We start from the raw sequence: 8,774 nt of genomic DNA, 5'->3' as shown, positions 1-8,774 counted from the left end.
GCTTGTATGAACCTAGGAAGTCACCTGGCCTACAGCTTATTGCCTTCCCAATTTATACAAATGCAATACCCCAATAAACAATAATTAGGAAATAATCATAGGTGAAATATGGATATAGTGCACTTGTTGAATTATCTTTGTCTCCAGAAAGTAGCCTTGTTTTGTTGTCTCTTCTTTCACCTGAAGTGTGGCCCTCTGCTGAAATTTGTAATGGAGCTCACAGTTCCATCTTGTATTGCCATCTTCTGTTTCATGAATACAATGCATTGTTTATTCGATACTGCAATTATCTTAATGTTTGTTTTGGAAGGCACATTGTGTTGGTCCACATTTTTCAAGGTGTCCTTAACCTTTGATTGTTCCTGTATCCCCATTTATAATTTACGTGTGCTTTGTTTAATTACTCCCTGTGTGTGTGTGTGTGTGTGTGTGTTGTATGCTATTTGGATAACAAGCACAAAAATCCCTAGAACCTTGGATTGTTAGCCACTTTTGGTCATGGATATGGGGTTTGGAGTTCATGAGGAATCCTGGAAGCAAGGATGCAGAGCAAGGACATCATTTATCCATTACACACACTGATACTCAATTCAAGTCAATTTAGAGTCACCTGTCAACTTAACAGTAAGCCCTGTGGCTGTGAGAGGAGATGCCTAGGATGTCAGATTCAGGTGGAAGAACCTCCACCTAGGACTCTCTATGCCATCTTGTGACCATCTTGTGTCTACCTGAATATTGATTTAAGTATACCATACATTACTTGCTCATAGTGTACTACATACTGTATTCTGGCAATGCAAACATGTTTTTATCAAGATTGAAGATGAATTTATTAAGAAGCAGGCTGAATCGTGGTCATGCAAACTTCATAAGTAAGGAAATCAAACTAACTGCTAGCATTTTAACCCAAAACAAATGACATGAACCTTAAGTTGAAGTCTTTCACCAAAACTAACAAAGCAAAATCCCTAACAAAAGCAATTTCAAAAGATAACAGTGTTTTCTTTGAATGTCCAATGAGAGCTCAGAGTGCTGTCGTCTTTTATAGGAGAGAAATGACAACAATGTGACTATCAACAAACATAGCAATCATAATTGGCATGGATGCAGTCATGCAGAGGTTATCACAAAATAAGGTTGACCAACAGAACACAAAATGATGTGGCCAGATAAACTATAAAAAATAAACACTGGGGTGTCTGTAGCATATCCTAGAAGCATTGGGCATCGGGAAACGTCCATCGGAGGGGTCACTTATGCACAATCCCACATGCACAAACACAAAGGGCCAATGGCCAAACAGCACAACCTGACAGTTTTTGGAAAATTTGGAGACAAAATTGGTTAGTATGACAGTTTGATATTTATACATATGCTATACAAGAAACTTAATAAATTTCCTAACATTTACATTGTAGCCATATCACAAAAGGCCAGATAATTATTAATTCCTTGTTAATTTTATAGGAGGTCCATTTCATCCTTGCCTATACTTTTAACCTGCTCAGATTTCTCACTTCATCCATTCATGATTACCTACCTCCTTAATTTTGTCACTAAGTTCTCTCATGGACCCCTCAGGTTCCATCTGCATTTTTCTTTCATGTTTGGAAGGAACAGATTGTGCAGGTCTGCCTAAATGGGGCAAAACAAAATTTAACAGAAACATTCAATAAATGTAAGTACATGACAGTGAGGTCATGTTGCTGAAAAAAAACACCAATTTGTGATGAGTTATTAAGAATATAAAGTGCTCTTTTTGAAAATAAAAAGGTACCAGGTGAGATTAAAAACAAGTTTTACTTATGTTTTATGATTTTTAAGGTTTATTCAGCACACAAATTTAAACAATATCTCAAACACAAGCACTTTTATTAAAATATTGCTCTAGTGAGAAAAAATTGAATAAGTATAATTTATATTTGTGTACCTGCCTCCTGTCATAAGAAGGGAGGCACAACGGGAGCACTTCGGGATTATTTAGCAGCATTGGTGAACTGACACGTTGAAACATCTAAGAGATGCACAAGTCTGAGGCATATTCTCTTCCTGATAATGATTTCTTTTACTTATCTTTAACTTAATCTTTAAGTTTACATGTCTCTCAGCGCACACTAATTGTTGATATAACAAGAAGTGCAATGATAGCCAATGAATAATTTGTTACTGACCTGAACTCATGAGCTGGGGTGACAGGTCTTCAGTTCAAATGCTTTGGCATGTCTGAGTGTGTTCCATTTTCAATTGCGAGTGTGTTTTCTGGAAGCAGTTTGACTAACAATGTTTTCAAAAAAATATACGTGTTTAGAATGTTGTGATCATATGAGTGGACATGTGGATTATATGATACAAATAACATGGAATTTTGGACTTCTTGACATTAATGTTTTCCAACATTGGTCAGCATACAGTATACTATTATAACAGAGATTTTTCCTATCTCCATTCTGCATTAAAGCGTGAGATTAAAAAGAATTTTTCTCACCCCTCTTTACAATTTTGGGAGGAATATTCCATTAAGTAGACTCAAGCTATACACTCTCTTGTGTTTTCTTCATTTGTGGTACTTTAGTTCATGGATGTTCTTGTCTATTACTATCTGTGGCTCATTTACTCTTTTCCTTTTGCTTTTATGTCTACTACTTTTTACTACTTTTGTTGATCAATATCTTCATATTAATCTTTTCCTGTTAACCACTTTCTCCAATCATAGCCAGTGTGTATTTCTTCCTTGACAAACTTCATCAATCTCAATCTTCCTTTCTGGAATATATCAACTAAAGCAAATATCCTTGCATCACACGATCTTTACTTTCTGCAGGTCTTCCATTCTGACTACTACTGTCAGTAATGTGCAGATCATGATATGGAGTCCCCCCATTCTTCACTGGGCTCTTCAATATTTTTAAAGGATCTTCTACTTTTTCAAAAATCTTCTTGAAATCCATAAAACATACAAATGGCTCCTCCATGATTTCTATACTTTTTTTATTTTATACTTTTATATTTGTTCTTAATCTGAATTAGATGCTACTGACAGAATGGCTTATCTCTGTCTCTACGCTTTTGAACAGTATAATTAATGAAGTCTGATGAGTTTGGTTTATTAATGGCAAATTTTGTATTTGTTTGCTTGTATGAACTGTTTGAGCATCTTTATATATAATTTGATACTATCTGTATGTATGGTGTTCGCGTCAATACCTCGACTCAATAGTCGAGAACCATGCAATGGGGCTCTGCCCCTGTAGTTAGAACATAACGTGGCAAACACGGATGCAGTATTGCATGATTGGCTAAGAATGTTCGAATGCTTCAGTGACGCCCCTGGACGTCCTAGTATAGTAAGTCGGTGTTGATTCGAGCAGATAGCAGTAAGTTCAGTTGGTTTCTGGAACATTGGTTTGGTGGGGCGTACTTTCCAGGACTAACATCGTCGACTGACTTAAACCCTTCGACAGCTCCAGAACCGTAATTAATTTAGAACGTATCCCCATTTGCTTGGAACGTCAAAATCTATCTTTGGGCAGTTCGGTTTTGGCATCCGTCCTTCTGACATCTATTGGCAAACTGAGTAATGATGTCTGAGTATTAACCACGGTCATTGTTTAAATTTTAGCCAATCTCAGATCTAAAATGACCACACCAACATAATTATTACTCCGATTAGAGTCGTAAAATACGGTTTGTTTTGAAAATTTGTTTGCCAGAAAAAATCAAATGAGTTGTGCCGAAGAGCTGAGTTCACGTTTCACAGCCCAGTTTAAACAGGAAGCTCTTCATTACATCGGTCGAAAAGGTCTATTTTAAGCACAAAACAGTGCCATGATAACAAAATCATTTCAAGGACTTAAAAAAACAAATAATTCTTTGCAGAGAAAATATGGATTTCACAAGCGTAGAATTTGTAGCCCGATTCAATCGGGCTCCCAGTCACTAGTTATTGATTATAAATTGGTAATTTAACTTTTTCAGTTGCAAAGAGTGTGTGTCATTCAGAGTGACTACCATGTCCAGCCCCCCAGCTTACCTGATGCAGTTGAAGTAAAGCCACTAATCAACAGGAGGAATACACTCGCAGTCTTCCAAGTCATCATTTTCAGTTACCGTAACTGAAGACTAACTTGATGGCATGGGTGCTGTCTGGATGAAGCATTGCCTCTGTGGTATGAAATGAGTAGAATGTGTTTTGTTTCACAGCTCTTCAACTCTGCACTCTACTTCCAAACTGACTATATAATTTGTATAAATTTACTGATTCTAATTTGAGAAGACGTCACATGGGCCACCCTGAAAAGGCAGGGATACTGCAGTCTTTCTGACGAACAAGAACTACAACCTCACAACACAGGAATAATGGATATAGAGCCCTCAGTAAAGCTCTATCCAATCTATAATTTCATTCCCACTCTTCAAAATGGTGTTCATCTCTATAAAATAGAGTGTGCAAATGTTCAGTATATCAAAACATCTCATCTCAGCTCATTATATACCAAGAATTAAAAAAAAGACATATTCCTACATCAGCTAATATGCAACAGCACTTGCTACATACCACCTTTGTACAAAGTGAAGTTTTTCCTAGTGTCTCAATGGAGTTTTCTCCTGAAAATACAAATTTCCTACCATTTTGCCAAGACCTAGTTTTATTTGGAGATTATAATTTGACTCTACGTGGATGTACATGTGAGCATAGCCTATGATGAAAATCCAAGGTTGGATAATGTCTTTAGCCAATGTGTGTCAATTTCAGACTGATTAAGGTGGCTACGGAAATTATCTGTTTCAGGATGTACTGTAGCATGACAGAACCTAGCAATCTGGGTTGCGTTTTAAAAGAACAGTAAATGTTTACAATACCATTGTAAATGTAAAGAGCAGACAGTGTTTGCGAGTCTGCTCCAAATGTAATAGTAATAATAATAATAATGCTTTAATCAGATTATAAATGCCTTAGTTTAAAATGACTGTGACCATCAGAAATTAAGTACGACCATTTCAAATAAAACTTACGGAAACCTTTGTCCTTTACCACATTTTTTGCTCACTGATTCTGTCCTTATCCCTGCCTTTCACTTCTGATTTACCATATAATATCTATAAACATCAGACTGATCAAACTGGTTATATTGTTATACAGAAATACACCCCTTGGTATTCACATAGACACATACTGAGGATATTAGAAAACTTCTGAGTATTTTGAAACCTTGGAAGGTACCAATTATTACTCTTTATAGGGGGAAAGCAAAGAGTTGCTTGGTGCAAACTCTTTAAAAGGAAAACCAGAAAGCTGATTTTTTTTTATTCTAAATGGTTTTACAAGTTTTATCCAACATTCATCCAGGTCTCAGCCTGAAGTAACATATCACCCATTTGAATGCATGTGGTGGCCCCCTGCTCACTTTTTCACTCTGAAAGGTTCTCAGTTCTATTATCAAATTAAACTGAGTTAGTGAATGATGGTAAAAGCATGTCCCCAGGCTCTGCTTCCTCATTGGAAGGCATGTTAGTGGGATTGAGGAGGTCTTCGAAGTACTCTTCCCACCGACCCACAACATCCCAAGTCGAGGTCAGCAGCGCACCATCCCCACTATATACGGTGTTGACACTGCACTGCTTCCCCCTCCTGAGACGCCGGACGGTGGACCAGAATCTCCTCGAAGCCGTCCGAAAGTCGTTCTCCATGGCCTCTCCAAACTCCCATGCCCGAGTTTTTGCCTCAGCAACAACCGAAGCCGCGTTCCGCTTGGCCTGCCGGTACCTATCAGCTGCCTCCAGAGACCCACAGGACAAAAAAGTCCTATAGGACTCCTTCTTCAGCTTGACGGCATCCCTCACCGCCGGTGTCCACCAATGGGTTTGGGGATTGCCGCCACGACAGGCACCGACCACCTTGCGGCCACAGCTCCGGTCAGCTGCCTAACAATAGAGGCACGGAACATGGCCCATTTGGACTCAATGTCCCCCACCTCCCTCGGGACATGGTTGAATTTGTGCCGGAGGTGGGAGTTGAAGCTACTTCTGACAGGGGACTCTGCCAGCTGTTCCCAGCATACCCTCACAACACGTTTGGGCCTACCAGGTCTGACCGGCATCTTCCCCCACCATCGAAGCCAACTCACCACCAGGTGGTGATCAGTTGACAGCTCCGCCCCTCTCTTCACCCGAGTGTCCAAGACATATATCTCTGGGGTGGGCTCTCCCATCTCTGGGACTGAAGTCACCGAGGTGGTCAAAAAACTCCTTGGTGGCAGGGCCCCGGGGGTGGATGATATACACCCAGAGTTCCTTAAGGCTCTGGATATTGTAGGATTGTCTTGGTTGACACGTCTCTGCAACATCGCATGGACATCGGGGACAGTGCCTCTGGATTGGCAGACCGGGGTGGTGGTCCCCCTCTTTAAAAAGGGGGACCGGAGGGTGTGTTCCAACTATAGAGGGATCACACTCCTCAGCCTCCCTGGAAAAGTCTATTCGGGGGTTCTGGAGAGGAGGGTCCGCCGGATAGTCGAACCTCGGATTCAGGAGGAACAGTGTGGTTTTCGTCCTGGTCGCGGAACAGTGGACCAGCTCTTCACCCTTAGCAGAGTCCTGGAGGGTGCATGGGAGTTTGCTCGACCGGTCTACATGTGTTTTGTGGACTTGGAAAAGGCATTCGACCGTGTCCCTCGGGGAATCCTGTGGGGGGTGCTCGGGAGTATGGGGTACCGGACCCCCTGATAAGAGCTGTTCGGTCTCTGTACAACCGGTGTCAGAGCTTGGTCCGCATTGCCGGCAGTAAGTCGAGCCCGTTTCCAGTGAGAGTTGGACTCCGCCAGGGCTGCCCTTTGTCACCGATTCTGTTCATAACTTTTATGGACAGAATTTCTAAGCGCAACCAGGGTGTTGAAGGGGTCGGTTTGGTGGACTCAGGATTGGGTCACTGCTTTTGCAGATGATGTTGTCCTGTTTGCTTCATCAGGCCGTGATCTTCAGCTCTCTCTGGATCGGTTCGCAGCTGAGTGTGAAGCGGCTGGGATGAGAATCAGCACCTCCAAATCCGAGAGCATGGTCCTCAGCCGGAAAAGGGTGGAGTGCCCTCTCAGGGTTGGGGAGAGATCCTGCCCCAAGTGAAGGAGTTCAAGTATCTCGGGGTCTTGTTCACGAGTGAGGGAAGAATGGAGCGTGAGATCGACAGGCGGATCAGTGCGGCATCCACAGTGATGCGGGCTCTGCATCAGTCTGTCGTGGTGAAAAAGGAGCTGAGCCGTAAGGCAAAACTCTCAATTTACCAATCGATCTATGTTCCTACCCTCACCTATGGTCATGAGCTATGGGTAGTGACCGAAAGGACGAGATCGCGAATACAAGCAGATGAAATGAGTTTCCTCCGCAGGGTGTCTGGGCTTTCCCTTAAAGATAGGGTGAGAAGCTCAGTCATCCGGGAGGGGCTCAGAGTAGAGCCGCTGCTCCTCCGCATCGAGAGGAGTCAGATGAGGTGGCTTGGGCATCTGATCAGGATGCCTCCTGGACGCCTCCCTGGTGAGGTGTTCCGGGCACGTCCAACTGGGAGGAGGCCCCGGGGAAGACCCAGGACACGCTGGAGGGACTATATCTCCCGGCTGGCCTGGGAACGCCTTGGGATTCTCCCGGAAGAGCTGGAAGAAGTGGCTGGGGAGAGGGAAGTCTGGGCCTCTCTGCTTAATCTGCTGCCCCCGCGACCCGACCTCGGATAAGCGGAAGAGGATGGATGGATGGTAAAAGCATGTGATTCAGTTTAAGTGTTTCAAACCCAAATCAGCCAATATCTTGGGGTTTATGCACATTTTTCCCTGTGTTTGTTTGACATGAAGAGAGTGGTGTTATAGGATGTCAGTCTGGGATGGGCATTTGTGATATGTTGGGTGATCAAATAAATGCCAAAATAAGCTAAACATGAAACTTGACAGAGTTTATATTATTATTATTTTTAAATTAGGTGGCCGGGCAGCCCTTTTATGTGGACGCTGAAGCCATGCCCTTCCTTGAAGATTTAAATTATAGATTGGCTGTAAATAAGCAAGTATTGGTGTGAATGTGCCCTGAAATGGCCTGGCACCTTGTCCAGAGTTTCCTGCCTTAAATCCAGTGCTTCCAGGACAGGCTTTGGGGCCCTTACAGCCCTCTTTCTTTGTGTGTCTTAGTTTTTTTCTTCATTGGACATTCCACTTCTGTTGTGGATGATGGATGTCATGATGCATTTGACCACGGGTGTTGAACTCTGGTCCTGGAGGTCCGCAGTGGCTGCAGGTTTTCATTCTAACCATCTTCTTAATTAGTGACCAGTTTTTGCTGCTAATTAACTTCTTTTGCCTTAATTTTAATTAACTTGACTCAGGCTCCTTTGTTGATTCCTTTTCCTTAATTAGCAGCCAAATAATCTTCTTCTTCTTCTTCTTTCGGCTGCTGCCATTAGGGGTTGCCACAGCTGATCATCTTGCTCCATATCTTTCTGTCCTCTGCATCTTGCTGTGTCACACCCATCACCTGCATGTCCTCTCTCACCACATCCATAAACCTTCTTTTTGGCCTTCCTCTTTTTCTCTTGCCTGGCAGCTCTATCCTTAGCATCCTTCTCCCAACATACTCAGCATCTCTCCTCTGCACATGTCCAAACCAACCCAATCTCACCTCTCCGACTTTGTCTCCCGACCATCCAACTTGAGCTGACTCTCTAATGTCCTCATTTCTAATCCTCAAGTAATAATGAGACACAAAACAAGCCACCGCATGACCAGCTCACCTGTGCCTGA

This window comes from Polypterus senegalus, chromosome 10 (assembly GCF_016835505.1).
Source record: "Polypterus senegalus isolate Bchr_013 chromosome 10, ASM1683550v1, whole genome shotgun sequence".
Taxonomy (NCBI): Eukaryota; Metazoa; Chordata; class Cladistia; order Polypteriformes; family Polypteridae; genus Polypterus; species Polypterus senegalus.
This window is presented reverse-complemented; position numbering follows the sequence as displayed.